This window comes from Linepithema humile, chromosome 2, assembly GCF_040581485.1.
Source record: "Linepithema humile isolate Giens D197 chromosome 2, Lhum_UNIL_v1.0, whole genome shotgun sequence".
Classification (NCBI taxonomy): domain Eukaryota; kingdom Metazoa; phylum Arthropoda; class Insecta; order Hymenoptera; family Formicidae; genus Linepithema; species Linepithema humile.
Genome location: NC_090129.1, coordinates 4,931,321 through 4,954,731, shown reverse-complemented (window position 1 = coordinate 4,954,731; position 23,411 = coordinate 4,931,321). Strand labels below are relative to the sequence as shown.

The 23,411-nt window shown below is 39.1% G+C and overlaps 1 protein-coding gene across 4 annotated transcripts in view; it reads right to left on the bottom strand.

Moving 5' to 3' along the window:
- E23 (Early gene at 23) overlaps window positions 1-23,411 on the bottom strand; it is a 122,628-nt gene that overhangs the window by 34,626 nt on the left and 64,591 nt on the right. The window contains exon 1 of one of the 4 annotated variants that reach the window (XM_012369939.2): window positions 20,382-20,464. The exons of the other annotated variants lie outside the window; for them this stretch is intronic. The gene's annotated coding sequence lies outside the window, so the exon portion shown is untranslated. Of the gene's footprint in view, window positions 1-20,381; window positions 20,465-23,411 lie in introns of those variants that run through there. 4 annotated transcript variants of the gene reach the window in all.

Here is a 23,411-nt window from a genome sequence, read left to right as displayed (position 1 = left end):
ATATTTCACGAAGATGTTCAACATCACCTGGCAATTTTTAAAAATTTATTAAACTGTCAGCAAACGCACGATCGATCCGGAAGAAATTATCTACTGGAATTCCGGGAGGTCGTATCGTTTCCGGTTGAACGGGACCGTTAGAAGTGCATCTGCCAGAAACTAATTGAAGATCGAAGAGTGTGTAGCCGCGAGGAAGAGAAAGAGGGAGAAAGGGAGGGAGACGAGCAAAGATGAGGAGAAAGAATTGTCGGGGTCCTCGCAATAAGAGGGAAGACAAAAGAGAAGTCTGGGAGGAGGATGAAGAAGAGGGAGCGAACAAGCCCCGGAGGAGTCGTCGACGTCGTCGCAAGGAGGGAACGAGAGGGGAAAAAAAGGAAGAGAATGATGCGGAGGAAGAAGAGAGATAGCGCGTCTTGCCAAGAATATCCAAGGGCCGATGACCTGTGACACAGTCGTATATATACTTAATATGATCGCTCAACGTCTAACTTGTGCATAGATATGCCGGTGTTGCACACATACGTGGCTACGTGTGTGCGTGTAAGTTTGCGTATGCAAAAACTTCAAGCTATCGTTCGGCAATTAATCGTTTCCTCACAACTGTTGTGCACACTTTCGTCCCCGGTATGCGAGAGATATAATTGTTATTCATCGTTGGAAATGTTCGTGAAGGAAGACATTATAAATTATAATTGCAACATTTAAAAAAAATTGTATGTTTATATATATATATTTCTCTGATGTTTTCACATGTAAAAGTGAGAAACGCAAACGACTATTTGTCTGTTCCCAAACTGTCCTAAGCAGACGGACAGATGTCTAAAAAGTTAATATATGTAAATTGTTCCACATGTTAACGTGAAGTAAATGTATTTCTTTTCAGCAAAAATAGAGATTATAGTAAATATACAGCATATGGTTAGTGACATTTTTTTCATATTGTATTTCAATCGTGTCTTCATATTTCATGTTCAATGTAAATTACGAGAACCGATTATTGCGTAGTATTTTCTTAAAAAAAATAATATTCCGAATATTTTTTTATTCACTAGAAAAGCTTGAATTGTTCAATCTTGATTCACTCAAAGACCTTACAATTCCAGACATCCTTCACATGCAATGTAAAGTGAAAAGTAAAATGGTTTTACTTTTTGAAAAATATCACAAATTTGTTTTTCTTTATATGCCTTTTCCTTCTTTTGCCGGAACAATATACCAAATTTTAATCCACGATATTTTTAAAGTATATAACTTTATATTCTTAAAAATGCAATAGAAAGATACTAGCGGTTGTCGTTTGTCTCCGATAGACTCGCCAGCTTTCCTTTGTCTCATGTTTTAAACCATTTTTCCTGAATAAATACCTTACATTCTGTTTGAGCTCCGCAATATTCTACGGAATAGTCGCGTGACATTTGCGAGTGGTGCGATCGCCCGAAGATTCAATTAACCATTGTATGCCGTGAGCGTCGTCGAGTTAACTCGACAGGTCGTCGGCGTCTCGGCGTCGACGGCGTCGTGCGTGTCGGTGCCGAGAGCCGCCGCGCGGGTCGTCGCACGGAAAGTCGATCGGCCTCTTCGGCGGGAGACGGTTTCACCGTGCGGGAAAAATTCTCCTTCTCTATCTTTCTCTTTTTCTACCACAAAATCCTTCCTCTTTTTTTTTCTCTCTCTCTTCTTTCGCTCAGATTCCCCTTTCAAGTTGACCTAACCGCGTCCGTCCGCCCGTGATGCGATGGTCTTCTCCGCAACCGTTTCTGCGGTCCTTCTGAAAGCAGGATCGTTGGGCGAACAGCCGTCATCTTCTCCTGTGTGCCTGCCGTAAATCGCGCGCACGTGAAGTATTAAAAGATCTTCATAACGGTATTTAATCCCTAACCGTAATTTACGGCGCCGCAGCGGCGCTCGATCATTTCGGTGGCGTTCTGCATTTTTTTTTATTTATTTATCATTTTTTACATATGTATTGACCGTGTATCGAAGTTTGTTCGACCTTAATTGAATGCATTTAAGTTTGAATCACCTTACCACATTACATTTCGGTGAATCGAGCTCATTCAAATAACAGTTTTCGTTGATATTATTCTACATGTAGAGAGAGCTTGATGAAAATGTAATAATTCAAATTTTTAATAATCTTTGCAGAGATAAAGTTTTTACCGAGAAATCTCTGACGTGGAAAAAGAGAGCAACTGAGTAATTATTTAATGTTTCAAGAAATCACGTGTGGAATGTGGAATATGAGATGAAATTATGATCTCTTTCTACAAACATACATATATTGATTTATTTCATTGAAAGCTGCTTTTAGATTGTCAGCCGCTCTGTTATCTGAATGATAATATATACTCCAAACACTTTTCTGGTATGCGTTCAAACAGATTTATAATTGAAAAGAATGAAAAATGCTGCCTTTTTAAATGTTTCTATCAAATATTCGAAAAAATCTTACCTTTCGTGACGAAAAATGATTATTAATATCGAAAAGTAACATGACAGTATTATTAATGTGATTGAATATATGACAGTGTCCATGCTGAAATTTTTTAAATATTTTAATTTCTAATTTTTCTCTAAATCGATTTCTCTCTCTAATATATTTATGAGTGAAAGCTGGCCTGGTGAGACGCCACGTATAACGCGCCGTACTAACTGGAAATTAATTTCGGCTTGCCGAACGTGCTTTCTCACGGCTGTATAAGAGTGCAATAACAAAAGAGAATTCGAAAATGATACCGTTCCATTCAGATCGACGAGACGGTCGGTAGTTAGCTGTGCATACACGTATGCGACGTGCATATACGCGCTTTACTGTGCGCGGCGAGCGCGCGGTTGTTTTCCAACGTGCCGTTGACCTCGTACCGCATATACATACATCTACAGGGTGTTTGGCGATCCGTCGCGCAAACGACGAAATTAGGCGACTCCTTATCAAAACAGAAGTGACGTAGCACAAATATTTTTTTTCTCACAAATAGCTGCGATTTTAACTTATCTGACTCGAAGTTTGTCGCATTGTCAACATGGATCGTCAAGAATTGCACATGTTCTCAGAATCACAAGTAACAAAATCAAACCGAGAAGAATGATATTTGAATTATGAGTGTGCGATATATTGGAAATGTAAAAAGAACTTTGCGAAATAAATCGCAGGGATGCAAATTCTTAATGCAAAACTTCCTATTAATGTGTAAAGACAGAAAATTGTAATCCTAAATAAAGTCGTAGAGATATATTTAAAGTTAGAGATAAAAAATTTACAAGAAACGATTGTCGTCTAATTATGTCTTCGATGAGAAAACAATATAAAATTTGTCGAACCATCTATAGTGGATTGTATAAACGCGATTTATAATACACCCTGTATGTAAAGAGCGGTGTTACTTCCTCGTGCGTCGATCGAGAAAACGGACACTATCACCGTACGCGGTAATCGGTCGAGCGTGTGAACTGATAAAAAGTCCGCCGTAACGTGGGTGGCACTGCGCGATACCGCGCCTTTGATTTTACGCCACCGACTTCGTGATTTTCACAGCACACGTGTCGCACGCATGAAATGTTACTACTGCGAAATCTCGTTAATTCGATCAAAACGCCACACGTCCTGTCAATTTCGAGGCAATATAACGAAATAGATTTCACGAGATAATTCATTTTTCTCACATATGATATGCTCTCTGATGTAGACTTCAATTAAAAACTCGTCAATTAAATAAAATTAGAGGCCATATTTATGGCTGGCTAATTTTTAGTTTTTGGACAATATTTATACAATATTTATATGTTCGATAAAGATAATTCAGAATGAATTAATCGAACAAAGTATTAAATACAATAAACAAGTTTTTTATGTATGATATCACCAAAATTTCACCTGTATTTCATATGAACAAGATTCGAAATAGTACCTCGTTACGTTAAATGCGGAAGGCAAATGCAAGTGAATACATGTTTACCTTTGCAAATATCTAGTAAGCAATGAGATAAGATCTACATGCGAATAGACCGCTGTGAAAAGACAAGGTTGTACGAATACGAGAAACGGAAAGACCAAGCCAGCGAAGAAAGTTCAAAGGAATGCGAGTACTGAATGAAGAACTCTGTTTAATGTTACGCATTTAACATTGCGAGTTGGATGAATGTGCTTTCTGTTGGCATTAAGATATTGGAGTAGATGTGCTTACGAAGTAATAAGTCATTAACAAGTGAGTATTTTAGAGAAGTAAGTGATTGAAATGCAGAATGCTATTCAGTCGCATCAATTTCAGTCCATTAATTTCAAATAAATTTTGTTTCATTTTAATGTTTAATTAACAAGAGCAGATCGGATGATAAAGGCTGAAGACGGGAAAAGAAACAAATACCTATGAAAATTTCATTAAAGAGAAATAGCTTGCAAAGAGTCTGCTATTAAATCAATTAGAAATGGACAGATAAAAGTGGTAATTATAGTTTTCGTCGTCAGACATCGCATATACTGTGTCCTAGATTCTTCTCTTCCCTCACTGTTATATACTGTGTATTTCTCTAACGAGAAATCGAATATTTTTATCGACATTAACATCACTTAGACTCGAAGGTGCATCCTACGGAGAGAAAAATGCAATTCATCGAGATAACGGCCGGGTTAAAGACTTCCAACAAGGAGAGTATCGATTAGTTGGTAGATTATGCATTAGGAAACCACGGAGAAAATATCCGCACGCGTGAAAGTTCGTTCCTAATCGCAGATGCTCGCGAGATGCACTTTTTAAAGAGGCGCGCGAGCGCCGCAGCTTTCTATCGGTTTCCTTTAGTGCCAAGGAGAGGAAATGAAAAGAAAATGCATACGCGCGCAAGTGTATGCGACATGAAATATTTTATCGGTGAACAAACCAGTGAATGGCCGTGCACCGAAGTGTGTAATTTTTTTAACTTTGTATCGTTACGTCTCGGGATGCGCGCTCTCGCGTAACTCGCGCTTAACCAGACGTTGGTGCTGAATTGTAATATACGTAAAAACAGGATGTGTTTCTCCGCAAGTGTCGAGACAATTTGTATATTTCGAAATCGGACAAAAAGAAAAAAGACAAATGTAAAGGGAAAAATAATTTTCACATCGAGAACACTGTACGACATGGACATCGTGTGCTCTTTGATAGACGTTTTTTGGGAGTGATTAACCCGAGGATATTCTCCATTATTTCTGATTGACCGGCTGGCCTAATTTTCAGCCGATTTCTCTTACTTAACCGTGGTACGGGAAGTTTGCATCGCCGGTGCGTTGTGTACTTCATGTGTACTTTAAGAGGTCGCCGGTAGCACGACGTGGAAATTGAATTTCTCCGTTATTTACTCCGGCGGTGTGTCGCGCTTTCTTGTCATTATTCCGAGCGCATGATTCTGAATCCATATACCTGTTTAATGTAACATAAGGTACTCATCTGGCGTGCGCGCCCGTTGTTCCCGAGCTGATATCGTATTCAATTCGCAATCATATTTATAAATATCTCAAATGTGGATTTGCATGATAATAGATACGTTGCATCTTTCTGAATTGAAACCTTACAGTACACTTTTACGATAATTTATTTCAAAACCTATTAATTTATATTTTTTTACATTTTTGCTTCGCAAAATTGTGAAAATATAGCACTTGAGATTTTTGAAAATACAATGCAAGATCCGCAGATTTACCTCTTACGCTGATATTTAAATATATTCGTGCCACTTTTTTTCGTGTATAAAAATATAACGCACATTAATTATTCATCGGTTTTCACCAATATTCTAATATTAATATCTATGTATGTTTTGTATGTGGAACAAGCTTTCGAAATAGCTAAGATAAACTTTACATGTTTGACATGTAGAACCCACACAAGCTTTGGTATATCTTACAGAGATATGAAACAATTTATTCCGTTCAGTGATACCTAATCTATTTATATCGAATAAAACAGAGGATATTCGTACTATTGCATCTTTCGAAGAGTAGTACAGATAGATTTTCGAAAATAATAGAAATCTCGTATCTCGAATTGGCATATTATTGCGTTCTGTGGCAACAGCGGATTAAGAGCAATTTCACAGTTCGCACGGCACGTACGTAGCGCGTATTGAACGTTCCGCATAATTGGTATTTCCACGGGTTTATACTTCTGCAGTTATGCAGCATAGATATGTCTATCTGCATGCAGCGCGACTGGCTGAAAACTAAAATGCGTCATCCAGGAATATACTATACGTGCGGCACGCACGCATGCACGCACGCATGCACGCACGCATGAATATACAGGCACGCGAGAGTTCTATCTTCGACGAAGAGTTCAATGACTATCTTGTTTCGAAGTTTAATAGCTCGTGTCGGGACGACAAAGGAAAAGCAAAAGATCTTCGCACCGTTGACTCGGCGGAGCTGACCTAATTCTTGTTAATTGTCTTGTTAATCTTCCGCGATGCGAGTTATGGAACGCGCGTAGAATAAATCGTTTCGCGATCGCTTGATGACGACCAATGCGACTCGTACAATCGTCGCGAATACAAATACCACCGATGAAACGGTTTTGAGACAAACTATTACTTTTTAGTGCCGCAGAATTTATCAGAAATAATCGGGAGAAATACGTGTGTGCCACATATCGACGGCAGAAAGAGTAGATCATTGGAAAAACATCGAATGATACGATTGACACACTTATAGCGCGTTGCGAGTTATTGTGCCTCAAGAGATGCATAAGAATAGAGTTTCTCGAGTTGCCTTTCCCAAAGAAGGCAATCAATTGTTAATGAGCTCGACTAGCCGGAAATTGCGCCCAGTTAATCGCGGATGTCACGCGTTTATCCGCTTCGTCGCGGTGGTTAATTGTGACCGCGGTATGCTGTAAAAAGTGTACTTGAGGTTTCACTCTGAGAATTGCAAATGCGCGGAGACGCATAATGATTCACACGTAGTTTTTGCATGTAAAACTCATGGCCGCAAAAATTCATGAAATTCTCCACGAATAAATTCAGTGGAGTGCAGAGGATAAATTTTTGTTAACGCGAAACGCTCTCGTTACTTTATTAACTCTAGTGAAGTTTACGATTTCCGCGTGCAAACGCGGGCAAACCCATACGAGATATTTTGCGCAAAGCGGATACATTCGAGTTAGAATTTCTGTTGTGTCTCATATTTCAGCGTATTTACAACGTATCGTAAATGCGCACACATGCATACGTACAATCACCGCGACGTACCTGTTATGGATTTTCGCTAGTGCGTGAACGTGCCTTCTATTCGCGAGAGATATATCTCTCTCTCTCTCTCTCTCTCTCTCCTCTCCCTCATCTCCCCCATCTCGCACGATTCGACCGTTCACTAGGTCAGAAACGCGCGGCGGAACCACGGCCGGGATGGTTAGACTCGCGTAATGCTTTCGTATTACGAAAGTGCCGGTTAATTATTACGACGCTAATGATTGCGAGTATTTATGTAAGTGGTCCTTTATACGAGGTCCCCCACCACCTGCTGTAAACACGGCTCTTCTAAGGCCGTGATTAATCTCCTCTACAAAGACCGGCGGCAGGAAACCGCGCCTTCTTAATCGCGTATGTCCAACTACGCTCGTTTTCTCCGCCCTCCCGCTCGTCGACGTATGCCGCGCGACGGCATCGCGTACTTGGTCGCGGAATATTCTTCAGAATCCACGACCAGTCATGGACACGGTGATAGGGAAACGGGGAAGGGGGGTTAATGATTAATGGGCCGTGATTTAACGCGAGGGCGAACATCTCCAGATAATGTAGCGCGTTCGATAAAAGCTCCCTCGGACGGACGGCGCGCGGCGAACCAGCGCCGAGATGGAGAACCGTATTAGTGTAATTAAGGAGTCGCGAATTAACGTCGCGAATTAACGTCGCGAGAAACCGCACGGCGGAAGTGTCCCTTCGCGAAACGATCCCCGGAATAATGTAATTACGATGGCGGGTTTTACCCCAACATCGATGCGGATAACATTAATTACTTCGTTCGCTGCATAAAATTGAATTCAATAATTATTTTATATAGATTTACTTTTCCAATTATATTAGTCTCTGCAGCATTAAGTTTTGCCGATCCAACAAAGAGAAAGAAAGAAAAAAAACACAAACATGGAAGCAAATTTTGCATATACGCATAAAAAAGTAATGTCTGTTCGGGCTCCGTATAATTTCGGTGCCCGTCGAAGCCGTAAAAACGAAACGGAGCCGCCGGTCAAAATTCGCGTCGAGGTACCGTTACGCCCCAATGCCGCGACGCCGCTAATTTCTACGAAACGCAACACATTAAGCCGAGATCGTTATTTCGGTGCAACAACGCGGAGAAACACGATCACGGAATATAGGACAGTTTTGCGCCGGTTGATTCCTCGCCGCGCCGCGCTGCAAGCGAAGAGTAATGAGGGGCGATCTATCAGAACGTAGAACGACTCGTGCACGCTAGAAGAGTAGGCGTTCGCCGATCGCTTACCGCGGCTACCGCACAGGGTGACCATTGTCCGATCGGCCTAACGTATACGTTACATTAAGTCGTACAGCGGCGTACGGAGGCGTGCGTACTCCTTTGAATTCGCGTCTATTTTCGCATTATCGTCATACCGATACTGGAGCTCTTCGAGGAGAGAAGTTTCGATCGTGCTAATAGCGTTCAATTATCGAGCGTTTCACCTATTTTTTATGTACAATACGAGTGTGTGTGGAATTTTTCGAAATCTACGTTGTTATCTCGCAGCTGCGATTTTATAATCGACACGTCGATATGGAAATTACCTGCTGTCACACAAGAAGTCGTACTTCAAATTATGCGCTCTCTCTCTCTCTCTCTTTCTATCTATCTATCTATCTCTCTCTCCATTCCTTTAAAATATTTACTCTAGCTGGTAGATTTCTGCACAGTCCGGGAAAAACCGATCGAACCTACCTAGTTGTTTCTATCAAGCGTTCGATTGACCGAATAGTGTCGTGTAATAAAGGGGATACGTCGGTTTCTATAAGTGTGCTTTTTTTCTCTCTCTCAATCGCTATATTTCGTCCTACACAATGTACTTTTCGTGTAGAAAGAAAATTATTTTTGTTCGTATTTTATATCGTGGATAGTGGAATATCGTGTAATAAACATATTATCATGTTAACATGTAATTCTGTCATTATGCAAAAAATCGATTATTTAAACATCGCATTCTCCATCTTGCATGCATTGTTTTGCATTAACTTGCGCCTTGACTTTTTATTATGAAATACAGAACTTTTGCGTAAATTAATAAAAAAATACACTACTACTTTTTTAGGAAAATTTGATGTAAACTTTTCCTAATTGTTTATAATATTCTTTTTAAGATCATCACGAGATTATTAGAATAAATTAGAGAGAAAGAAAAAAGAGAAGAAAGAAGTGCAGATGCAATAAATTTAAAGCCACACGGTAATAATAAACTGTTTGAAAAAACGAAGCAAAACCATTCGTTTGACATTGAAGACCTGAAATTATCACATCTATCCAGTTTAACAGTGAGACGGTGTAAAATTATGCTAGCGTAGATAATAGCATCGAGATGTACGCGTGGATACGAGCTCGTGCATTCACGAAGAGGCACAGTTGAGAGAATAGAGAGTCAAGGGAAAAAGAGGAAGAGAGTTGAGCGCGAGAGGATGAGGAGGAAAAGAGAGCGACGGAAGGACGGTGAAAAAACGGACAACCGGTCACGCCTCGCTCGGCCAGGCCGGGCCTCGACAATCGCGACGTTTTCAGGGCGAAAAACCGACCCGGAACCCCCAGCCGGTCCGACTGCAATCGTCGTTGGTGTTGCAGGCGCGCGCATTGGAGCCGACATGCACACCGGAGAGCGAACAAGCGAGCGAACGAGCGACGCGGCAGGGCACGCGGAAGTGAACGGCGCGGTGCGCGCGAGCGATTTTTCGGCCCAGAAAACGTTCGGCGTGGGTGTCAGCCTGGATACCTCGTTCAACACTCGCCGCGGTGTGAGGCACGGTCACTCCGCCGCACGTGAACAGGTAAAGTCGTATGTAAGTCGAAGCACGATAAATCATGATACGAGATATCGGGCTCGTTCGAAAATTATCAAGCAATTTTAACATGTGCAGCTGTAGTTGATTATATTGAAATACGATCATAAGCACGCAAGATAAAATTGAAAATCAAAAACTTGTTGAAAATTAAAATAATTTCTTCAAGAAGAAAGAAATCTTGAATTATAATTTTCGAGTCGCGATAATATATCGGTGGTTTTTTTAATTACGACTGAAGCTTAATGCTCGTGAATAAAGCTGTAGGAGATAATTAAATAATGAAAATCTAATTTTCTTTCTTAATCTAATCTTCAAATGAATTTCATTTATTAAGAGAATCTTATTCTTAACAAAAGATTTTGTTAGATATATTTAATAATAAATTTTAGAAACGCAGAATTATGACATGCAATTAAGCTTGAAGAAAAGGAAAATTCTTTCAGTTTGTAACGTGAAATATTGCCTTGTTTATTCGTCATCTGCATCGATTGCTTGCTAGAAAATAACACAAATTGAAACTAACTAAATTATCTGAAGAAAGTAAATTATCCGTATCTCTATTGATTTATTTCCTGTAAGAAAGACTGAAGGAGATAAATAATTCTGCGAAAACGACAGTAAAATTTTAAATTTTATAATTATTTTCTAAAGTTTCCACGTCAAAGAATAATTGAAATTTCAACCATCGACAAATTATTAATACTATCAATATATTATATTAAAATATTTGATTATGATCGCGTGAACAGTTCACGCGCAATCTAAAAGATGATCAATCAACGATCATTTATTATAATTGTATCATTAATCTACGCAAGATGGAAGATTTTCTTATAAGAGAAGATCAACGATATAATAATTGCAAGAATCATGTATTTGTCATTAAACACGAAGCAAATATATTGCTAAAAAACAAACGTTGCTTAAGACATTACACAAACTCCATGACTAAACGCGCATTGAAGCAAGTTATATCGATTTCAGTCGGAGAAAATCCGATAAATGGCAGAGTTTAATTCATATCGTGCAAAATCTGTGAAGATTATATAAATTTCTCTTGAAACTTTAATGCGAGATATTTGATGGAATATGCTCCACTTTATGCCAGCGATGCCAAAATATGTTCGCCAACTTACATAAATCGATACGATTATAATTTAATACCTTGGAAATATCGCCTGTGATAGTCGAATTTCTCGAGCGCATATTTCCGTGCAATCGTAACACAAAAAAGCAACGCTGGATCGGAAAGTCAACATGTGAATTTAGACAACGGGGGAAACATGTACTGGCGGTGGTATTCGCGGCGTAGTTGCGCAAATCCACGATAGCACGGATTAATTTTTAAGCACAAAAAATCCCGCGAGGGTCCGACGAAACAGGTTCCCGGCTCGGTCGCACTTTTGTACATTGGCACGAGCGACTGTTCGTTCGCTTTGCTGTTACACGTGAGCAGGAAAGTGGTAAAAGCTGCAGCGGAATGCGCATCAGCCTTGAACACGGTTGCATTGCCCTCGCGCCTTCTCGTATCCATTCTGACGGGATGGAAGCGATAAGAATTGCACGATAATTATAGGTAGTTCGCGCGATAAGTTGTTCGCACGTCGCGTGAATACGAATGCCTAAGTTCAATCAAGTATCGATACCTTTTTATTCGGAGTCTGTGTGAACCAAACACACGATATTATTACTTAAAGCCGTTCCATATGATTGTCGCGACACTCGTCAAATAATATTATTCGTGATTTTTCTTCCGATATTAATTAATATTATATATAAAATTATGCACAGTATTGCAGAATCATTATAGATAAAAGATTACAGATTCTTTATTAAGCATATGCCATTTTCTACTCAATATTTCCCGCCAAATATTAATGTATTCAAATAATATAAAAAAATGAGTTATTGGTATGAAAAATATTCACTATTGAAAATCCATTATACAGGTCAACATATAAAAATTTTTTCTTACGATATAACACATCGGCAATATAGCCAGAAACATTATAGCTAAAACCACCGATATACGACATTTTCAAAAGATTCTGACGAAAAAAGAAGCACGAATTTTGAAAAATCATAATAACACTGTTAACGCGCAGAAAACGCGCTTGGAGTAAATTAAAACTTGAGAATGTTTTATTTAACGCATTAATCGCATTAAGCGCGCGCTGCGCATTTTGTGTTTCCGTTCCAGGGTTAAGTGACCTTCGCAAGGCCTGGGCAGGCGCTGAAACGCTGAAAGGATCGTTATAAATATCACGATAAACTAGGTTGCACAGATAAGAGTGACGATGACGATGATGCCGTGTGACGGCTCCTATATGCGCCCATCGCCCCGGCGCAGATACTGGCCGGTCGAATGCATATGACGACTACTTTCCTGCGAGGGAAGAAACGAGAAACGCGCGCCCGTTTTATCCGGGATACGACGACGATTTATGCGCCGCCGGGAAGATACGATCGTGCGTATGGGCCGATCGCGGATCAACGGTAATTGCAGTCGGTGTATGTGGATACTAATTTTGATTCGCGAGTTGCCTCGATCGCGCGCTACTTTCTAATTTCTACGGCAAATCCATGCAAAGCATGCATGTGTGTGTATTATCGTAATGAATTTTAATATCTCGTAAAAATGCTGCAAACAAGCAATATGTGAGCTATGTTAAACGATGTTTCTTTTCCTGCAAATGCAATTGCAATTTATCGCAATCTATTGCAATTTTATCCGAAAGATTTCGCGTAATTTCTTCCGCAAATTGCGCACATTAATTCCCGTTTGTTGTAAGTTTTAAACATTAGAGATATTAATTTAGAATCATTATTGATTATTGCGCGTATGTGTTCCTTTAAATTATATTATAAATTTTCATCTATAAAATGTTTTTCCTCTCCAAAATATATCATAAACAATAAACGTCTAAAATTATATATAATTTTGCACAAATATAATATTCTATATTGCATTAAATATTTTTTAAGAATATTAAAAATGCAATTATACATATTGTAATTAATAAAATTTTAATATTAATATAAAATACAAAATATTGTACTGATTCGAAACATTAAATCTAATTAACATATCTCACATTCATAAATATATCCTATGTTCTTTTGTAATACATATTACTTATTTTAAATTTGCATACATTTGCATACATTTTCAATAATTTGCGTTGTCATTAATTAATTAAAGAATTTTTTGTTATCATCAACATCGATACTTATGATGTATTCCAACGATATATTGTTATCGAATAGTTATCGAAATATCAATACTTATTGGAATCCAACACATATATACAACAGTATTATATTCTACAGAGGTACGAAATATTATATAAACGTACTACATTGTACATTGCACAATGACTAACAATAAACCTCGCCATCCATCCCTTCTTTCGACAAGAATAATTACGCATCACCAAAATATTAATACTTTGCGAAATTAAAACATCCCCTGATCGTTGAAAAGAGATCATCGATATTTATTCGCGAGCTACCCTATTTCTGGCACGGTAGAGCTCGCTCTTTCTCTCTCTCTCTCTCGCTCCCTCCCTCTCTCTTTAACGTAACGCGACGATAGTAGCGCGCTTCGGCGCGCGGTTGCACCCAAGTGCATTTCAGCGAGATTACGGGTGTATTGACCCCGCCGTCACCCCTCGTCACCCTTCCACCACTTTTGCACCACGCCGCTCCCCTTTCCGACCCGTCGTCTCTCTCTTCTTCCCCTCTCGCCCCACCGTTCTCCACTCTCGGAGGTCGCCCCCGACGTCGACGTAGACGTCGACGTCGACGACGACGACGACGACAGCGGCGTCGAGGACGACGCCACCGTCGCGCTATTGCCGACGACGATGATGCGTATCCCCTCTCTGAGCATCGCACGCTCTTTTTCCTTCTTTCCGCACCCTTCCTGATGCTCGACACCGGTTAAATGCACCGCGCGTATACGCACGCGCGATTGTGGATGACCGTGCGTGCTGCTAACGACTGGGGATGTTCACGACACACTGTCGTTAAGAACACTTAAGTATTCGAGATACAGATACGCTTGCTCGCTTAATAAAATATCCGGAGAGAAACAGATATGTACACTTTGTATTCTACGTGGACGCAAATTGAGAAAATTGCTGATGATACATAAACATGTAATGTCTAAATGTGGATACGGCTTGGGTATATTTAAACATCTGGAACAAATGCATTTATCATTTGTGACACGCTGTGTGAGAATATAAGTGCATACGAATATAAATCGAATATCTTGAGTTTAATTGGTTTTTAAATGTCACACGACAAAAGTTCTAGAACGTAAAGAATTTCGGAAAAAAATTCATTTTTTAATTTTGTAAAAATAAAAAATCTTTCTCTCTCTCTCTGCATTTGGCAATTTTGCATAGTTGTAAAACCTCAACAATTTTTTGAAAATTCTTCGAATAATCTGTTAAAAAATTTATATCACGGATGAAATATGATTAAAAGAACTAATTTAGATGCTTTTAACAATTTAAATTATATAATAGTTTTCTGTTTGTAATATTTATTTATTAAATATTTTATTTTGAAAAGTCATAATAAGAAATATCGGGAACATATAAAAATTGTTTACAATTTTTGTGATAGAATGTATAGAAACCACAGTGCCTTTCTATTTATTATTGCTCTTAAAAACCACAAATAATTCTGAATTCTAATAGCTCACTTCATAGTTTAAAACAGTTACATAAACTAGCAATATCTCGAGCAAATAAAATTGTACATTTGCATTTTGTTCATATAAAAGAATATTATATTTATTAGAATCAAGACAAATATATATCATCGACGAAAGAAAAAAAAAGCGATAGAAAGGATGTTCCCTTTAGCGAAAAAAAATGCGTGCTAGTTGGCCGGACAGTGTCGTGACGTTTGCACTCACGCACACACTCATTCGCTGCACACAGGCGAGCAGGTTTTTTTTTTTTCTTTCCGTAGCGCGCGTAGCGTGATGCCGCATCACGTGTCTAGAATGTTACTTTCACTTCGCACTGCGTGCCGGCTCTCCGAGAGCCCGGAGATCGCTCAAAGTGCAACCGTATGCATTTTGCAACCGTACGTTATGAATCCGCGTGCACCTCTGTGCGCGCAGGTCGACAGAATTATTGCTCGCCGCGAAAATCTCGGAATTCCAACTTCGGCGGAAAATTACGTTACACGCTCGCGTGAAATGTGGCCGATAAAGTATCATGGGATCGATCGTACATTAACCCTTTATATCCGCGCTGTGACTTTAAGCATCGGAACATTTTGCGTAAAGCATGTCTCGAGATGACTTAAGCCTGATCGACCCGCGGTTACGTGTCCGATTTCGCATCAATATCCGTATTCGAAATCGTCGTTCCATATTCTAGTCGATTATCGCAGTTTAGATAAAAGCCGTTTCGACGAACTTAATTATTGAAGAATTCAACCTCTTACGGCAAGGCAGTGGTAACACAATATAAAAACCTGAGATGTCTTAATGATCTTTCCTTTCACAAAGGCTAATGTGACTTAAGAAAGGAAATGCTACCATCTGTTTATTACGCATTAAAACATCAAGTATAGAAGTACCTAATAATTCTAATTTGTATGAAATATAAGATTCAATTATTTATTAAAAAAATTTAATTTATAAATAATATAAATAATAATTGTGATATTAATAGCTTATGACAACTATAGTATTTATTTTCGTTTTTACGACAGATTCGCGTATTTCTTATTTATTCTATAAATTTCAATCTAAAAATTCAAAAAATTAGATGCTTCTTATTTCCTTTACAAGGCAACTATTTTCACACACACAACATTGGTTCCACATACATAACAACAGCTGGCTTATTCGTGAAACAAGTCTATGCAATTTTCTTTTTTTCGCATTGGCTGCGGAGGGAAGGTAAATATGTTTGTTCTACGAATAAATTATCTGTTGTCGAGTGAAGCCGGGTGTGAGGTGGCGTTCGGCGAAGGTTAGCGTAGCTAGCAAGGGGCGTGAGAGGGTTAACTTGGAGAGAAAAAGAGAGATAACGAAACGAACGTTGACATGGCTGCGAGGTAGAAACAATCGTCGGAGGCGTTACCCGTCGACGTGGCCGCGCTAGCGCGGAGCTTTTATTGTTTGCTTTCGGGCGCGCTTAGAAAACTCGGCATAGCCTGGTCAGAGCTCGCGCGAGAGAGCAGGAATATAAAGCGTTTTATGGCTCTGTCTGCGTATTGCGCTGCGCGCAGCCGACCCGGGTTCGTTCGTGAGGCCTTTAGCCCCCGCGCCGCACCGGTCAGGACTCCGACGGTGAGGTCCTTGCGCCCATTTGCCATTGCCTGACATTGAGAGCAAAATATATATATATATATATATATATATACGTTGGTACCTACTAGTACCTATCTACCAAACTACCTACTATAGGGTTCCTCGTTGCTCATAAACGCGATCCAATGAAGAAGGATGCTATAAATCAGACCGCCTCACGGAAAAAAATTACACGAAAGGAGATACGTGCTGTCTTGATTTCTTCAACGGGAATACGACCGCAACGATTTCTTGAGATATCGAATATGATATGAAATTGTCTTTACTTGAGTGAAAAATCGATCTCTTTCTCGCAGAAAAAAAATCAACTTTCAGCTTTTCTTTATGGTACAATATCAAGCAATCGATTATAAATAATACAAATGAAACTGTGATTATTGCTCTTTGCTTTGCGAAGCACAATTTGAACGATATTGTAGTTAACATTATTTATTTTAGTTTTAAATGTTCAGCAATTTTAATAGCAATTCTTACATTTAAGAATATTTAAAATGAACGTTACGAATTTTCGCTAAAACAGCTGCTACTATGACAAAGACTTTAAGAACGAAAAAAGTAATAAAAAACTAAGAAATTCAGCACACATATATTGATTTTATATATATTCAACTTTGCACGTTGCAGTATTTCCTTTCTATGACGTTTGCCGTTATCAATATTCGCAACTATACGCACGAGTTATTGCATCCGAAGGTTCAACTGCAGCTCTTTCTTTCAATTCGCGTGTTTTCCCGTCTGTTCCTTTCATTCGCCCTGCACTTCCTAGTCAAAGACGGAAGAGGTTGTTGCACCCTCGAGCATTCTGCATGCGTGCACGAGGGTGCCTAGCCCCTTCTCGTCCTGTAATATATGCAACTCGTTTCTCTTCTCGGCCGATGTCAGGATACAGAAACGAGCTACTTCGTGGAAACGCATTATTCTGGAAAAATTCGGCGTCGTCGATCAGTCTAATTCGCACTCTTGCGATTTTTCTCATGAATAAAAACTGCAAAAATTGTATTTTTTAAATAAAAAATTTGTAGAGACTTCAATGCCTACATTTATTATATTTAATCATTATAATTTGTTATTTTTCCTTTCTAATAAATTCTTATAAATTTGTTTTACCGTACTCGTTTCTGTTGTGAAAGCGCACGATAGAAAAAATAAATTTAAATAAACAGAAAGAAGGAAAAGATAAGAGATATTTAACAAACAATAAAAGAATATACAGACGTAAACTTATGTGCGGTTAGTATTTGACAATACACAAGGAAATACCAGAAATAATCTCTGGAAAAAACCCGAAACTTGGTGAGATTCCAAGAGACACAAAGTTCTAATCTGACAGATAGTAAGTCTCGTTCCGACGTCAGCGTTTATCGAACGTGAAAAAACACAATCATTTTTGTTAAACAGATCCAGCATCAAAACAATCATGCGCTTTTATCGCGAATGCCCTCTTCTCACCCCCCCTTCAATCACCGTAGCATCATAATAAGCGTCATATATAATGACGCCGTCCGTATTCGTTATCCTTCCGACGCGGGACGACAACCGATAAAGATCGTATGACTCACGATATAATGGTCCGCGCGCGTATGGGACGCGATACTTATCGGCCTTTAATTACATCGCGTTCTTATCGCGTGCGCGGATTAAGAGACGCGTATCACGACGCGGCGTCGCACGCGTGACTTCTGACGTGACTAATTAAAAGCCCGGTTCTCCCGCGTTGCAGAACCGACGACGATTCGACCGACGGCGGGTCGTTGACACCGATCTCCGTCGCGCCGAGTCGCTCCTCGCTCGGCCAACTTCCCGATGTAATTGACAAAGAGAACAAAAAAAAAAAACGGCTCGGTACCGAATCCTCGATGCACACTGAATATTTATGACGATACAAGCCGTTAACGCAAATCATATTTTTGCGTAGCCGCGTGCACGCTTGACAATAAGCCGATCTTTGCCTTTCGTCACGCTGCTGGATAGCGTTTCAATTGTCTCTTCATATTTTTCTTGTTCTCTTTCTTACTTGCGCTGATAATATATTACTTTGAGAAAAATGTACGACAGTGTGTGCTCTGAAATAGGATAAATCGAATGCATTTGTATATTTAGAATTTATTGCGTAATTGTGTTTTTACATTTGCAGAGATGCGAAATTTTGATCGATATTACGTCATTTCCGTTTTTTATTGTGACAAAATTCACACGATTCCAACGTTCACGTAGGATTACACGGGAGGAGTCATTACACACTGCGTGACAGTATCGTTTTGGAATGCGTAAAGAATGCGAAAAGAAACGGCCGCGTAAATGCTTCGAATAGTACTAACTGTGGATCGAGCGAGAGCAAAGAATAAAAAAAATGAGAGGAGAGAGAGAAAGAGAAATTCAGCAAGCGGTAGAAGAAAGACCACGCCGGTGGTAACGACCTCTCATTAGGTCGTGGCCTTGACATCCTTATGAGGAAACCTCTTGGCGCGACACACGAGCGAACTCACTGACGATCAGCCTAGAGAACACGTGTGTTTTGTACCATCGGCCCGTAATCTGCGGACTCATTCGCGAGGTTCAGCGAACCCGCGCCGCACTGTACCGACATCGAGAACGCAATCGCTGAAACCGAAGATTCCCCGTCATTTTATTATACCCGGCGAAGCTTTAGAGGTGCGCATGTCTCTCATCATCGTATAGTCATTTACATGCCGCGAGGGTCACCGGTGATCGTTGTTACGACATCGACATATCGCATTGATAAACAGCATTCAACGGTATTTAAGGAAATGCGTTTATCGCGAATGGGGAATCGATCAAGCGCGATAATGATTATATCTGTTAAAAATTGCCCGCTTATTTACTGTTACATAATAAATATGTGTGCAAAGTTTAGTCTTTTCCGCGTGTCGAGTGACCTTTCTTTTGCCTTTCGTTAATGTTTACGCGACTCCTTTACTGAAATAACATAAAAGTGAAGGTGAATAAATTATCGACAGGTCTATGCGATTGTACTAAGATGATGTTTACTTTTGAAGAAATCCTAAACATTCTCATAAACCTAATTCAATTATATGATGTATCATGAAATAATATTAATTTGCTTCAGAAGAGGCTAAATAATTTAACAAAAATTAAAGACCATTTACGTATCTGCGTGAAAATTGTCAATTAATTATTGGATTAATTAATCAATCGATTAAGTTTCATGAATATTGAAATTGAAGCTATTAATTAACTTCCTGCGATGCAAAATCAACCAACTGCCAATTCAACGTAATTTTATTTCTTGTCTTTTAGGTACATCCTAAATTGTGTATTTCAATATGGGCTTCTGTATATTTGTCATTTTGTCACTTACTCGCGAATCGACGTGAAAAATTGAGACGACTGATCGTAAAATAAGATACGATGCGATCTAAAATGATCCATGCTAACATATATTTTAATCTCGCGGATTTAGGATTGTTTGGATTTTCATTATATATTGGAAGAGCGCACTGCCGGTTTATCATCTCGAGTTCCGTTAGATCAATTTACGGCGCATAATATTCGCCAGGCAGTCTCAGGTTTCTTATTCGATCGACATTTCGCTGATTTACGAAGCAGAACGAAATGCATATAAGTCGAAGCAGTAATTGTTACAGATAATAAATATTCTTGATGCAGACCATACATATCGCAATTTTATATTTTAAATGTGTCAGATGTAGTCAATGTGTTGTCAACAAATGTGTCACGTTGTTATCTTTCTTTTGACTACAAATTACTATTTAAGTTACTACTACAAATTGTACGATTTAAATAAAAATAAGCTGCCCTTATCTTTCAAACCCCTTCGAGAGAAAAATTTCATAAGCTTAATCGTCCGAAATAATTCTCAAATCTTTTTAAAATTATAACTACATATATGAAAAAGTTGTATGTCACAATTTTTATAATAAATAAATCGTAAGCGTTTAGTTTAACAAACTTTAAATCAAAGCATCCCGCTTGGAACTCTGTTATCCACGACCTTACAGAACTATCCTACCTTTAATGATATTCGCACGAGAAGATACCAAAATACTGACGTCATCGCGGATGAGTCAAATTTTGGATAATTTTACGCTAGACTCTGTTCACCGCCTTTACCTGTAATCATACAAAAGAAGCATATAATTAGTACAATTCGAATCTTACGACAAATTGCGCGCTTGCATACGTTATATATAATCTAGGTAACGCACATGAAACATTTATTTACGAGTGCAATAAACCGGCCTCTCGGAGAGAGATCGGTCGGTGATTTAGATAAACATCAAGCGCGAGTCTATTCCGTACATAAATCGACGACAGAACGGTCACGCGTTCGACACAAATTATCCTGTTCGCGGCGCACGTGTGATAGCCTGCCAATGCGTGAACGGAGACGAGGTAATGCTCGGTTTTCCATTCCTGAGGCGAATTTGCACGCTTCTTACGGATCGTATCGCATTAAGATTGCCGTGTCTGATAGAAAAAAAAAAAAATGAGAACACACCGTTTTCATATTGAGATATCAATATTTGATTCGTATGTTAATTAAGAATAAGAATTTATAGAATTTTAGAGAGAAATACGAAAAGTTAATTTTATATTATTAATTATTAATTATTATATTATACAATTAATTTTATATTATTTTTATAGTAATTGTAGAGAAAAAGGAGGACATTCGGATTAAAAATAATATGACACGAGCTTTTTACTTAAAACAGACATGTAAAAAAAGACCTGGCAATCTTAATCTGACATAATTATCAGACGCGAAGCGTGTGAATTCACGTCTGCGTGATATGCGGATCGGACGGCGCCGATAACATCGATAGCCCGCGGAGTAACTCAACCGAGCATGATCGCAAAACCGGTCGTCTGTAATAATTCGAAGTTCGACGATTGTGAGTGTAGTCTTAACCCTCAATCGAGAGTGCATCCGACAAATGCTGTTATCGATGTCTTTATCGCCAGTTTGATTGCGAGCAACGATAAAGGACGAGATCAAATTTATCGTTTCTGCTCTCATGCGACTGCTCGACTTTAGCAATTATACCTCTGGTTAATTGTTCGAGGATTAAATAAATTGTCGCGATACCCTGATCATACATATTATATAACTGATATGCAGTCAACAATTAACTGTTAATCAAGATTTTATAAATATCATCGATAAGTTGTTATTAATAAATTGGACTAGTTAAAAATAATCGTAGTGATAAATCAATTTTCCGTTAAATATTTGATTTTGATAAAGCCAATTTTATCATTCTGCGTATCTTACAAGAATATTCATTTTCGATCGAAACAATTTGATCTAATAGTAGAAATAAAAATTCATGGAAATGGAACTCTATATAACATTTTGTATTTTACATTGTGCGATTAAAGAATTCAAAGACATGAGAAATTCACCGCTTGTAAAATATTCGTACTTCGTCCGAAAGTTAACGGCGACCGGATACGAGTGAACGAAACAATTTCAATGCGGATCCTTTCTTTCTCTTTTCGTATGTCCATGTTCTTATGATCGCCGAACACGAAGACGGGATTCGCGCGGTCGGCACGTTACGTGACACAAGAATCACGTTACACCCATATAACACACGTAGTCGTCCGCTAACGATCGCGGTTAAACGAGTGTTCGGTTGCACAGCTAAATCATGACGTGCTGCCACATAAAAGGTTCGCGCGAGTCACGAGGAGCGCTTGGTCGCAGACGCGCGAAAAAGAGCAAGCTTTTATCGCGGAGACGAGCACAAATCCTCCCTCTCGTGCACCGCGCCGGAGGCTGCGCACGCTCTCGATTTACGCGCGAGCAAATATACCCGCGATAATTGCCGCGGCGCAAAAACCACGATGCGTGACCAGCTACGAATCGACTCGGTTTTATCGTAAAACTCTCGCCCGTACTTTATTTGTATTCTCCTTCGATGTGTCTCTCTCGCCGCCTCTTTCTTTACGCTACGCGATAAGGTAGCAACTAAAATTAGAATCGATAGGAATAATTGCAATAGCGAAGTAGGTAAATGTAATACCGCAAATTTTCTCTGTCGTGTTGATAAATAAAGCAAAATTATCCGTTTCATGATATTAAATTTTAAGAATTCATTAATTAATTTGTCGTTATAAAAAATATCACAGAATCACTTAGTTCGCAACTATCAATAAACTTTTAATATTTATATTTTAGCTGTAAACTTGTAACTATCATAAAAATTATCTCGGTAAATATTTTTTTATCTTTAGTATAGATATCTTGCTTCGTTTTGAGGGAACATTTCTCTGTTACTCAAAAATAAGAAATAAATTCTATTATATCTTTTTTCTTTTCAAAAACACAGGTTTTCCAACCATCGATGTGATCGAATGGCGGTCAAGACAAATCGAAACGGCAATTTTCCGGCAAAACGATGGATTCTGGTAAGAAAGCCAACAAGGGCCATCGGACAATTCTGCCAATCTTCGTGCCGATCTTCCGGAGGCCAGTGGCAAGTGCACTGCCTCTGCGATTTGGAGCGATGCGCGCGGCCAGTTACGACTTAACCGCACCACACGAATACCAAGGACGTACGTTAGCCGCAGCACTGCCCCACATTTTAACCGGCCGATGCACATCCGACCCTCTCTCACAACGCTTAACGAGCCAGTCGGTCCGAAGGAACGCACAGAGGCCCAGCTTCAATCGCGACCCGTTGCTCATCGCTCACGCATCGCCCCAAGGGTCGATTGCGCGCCGCACTTTTTCGAGATTAAAGCCGAACTCGAATTCACGTGTTACACACGCTTTAAAGGTGCGACCACAAAATTCCGCTTCTATCTCGCGTACCACTTTGAAAATTATTCTAATATATTTATGAAACAGACATGGCCATTTTTACGATAAAAATGTCTCGAAAGAAAGCCGTTGCGAATTTATACGACCTTTCGAAAGTTAAAAAGCAAAAGAAACTGAAAGCAGTAGAATGATATTAATTATGTAAATCTGAAATAAAATTTAAATAAAAAAAGATCTTCAACTTTTCAAAAACAATAAAAAAATTTCATA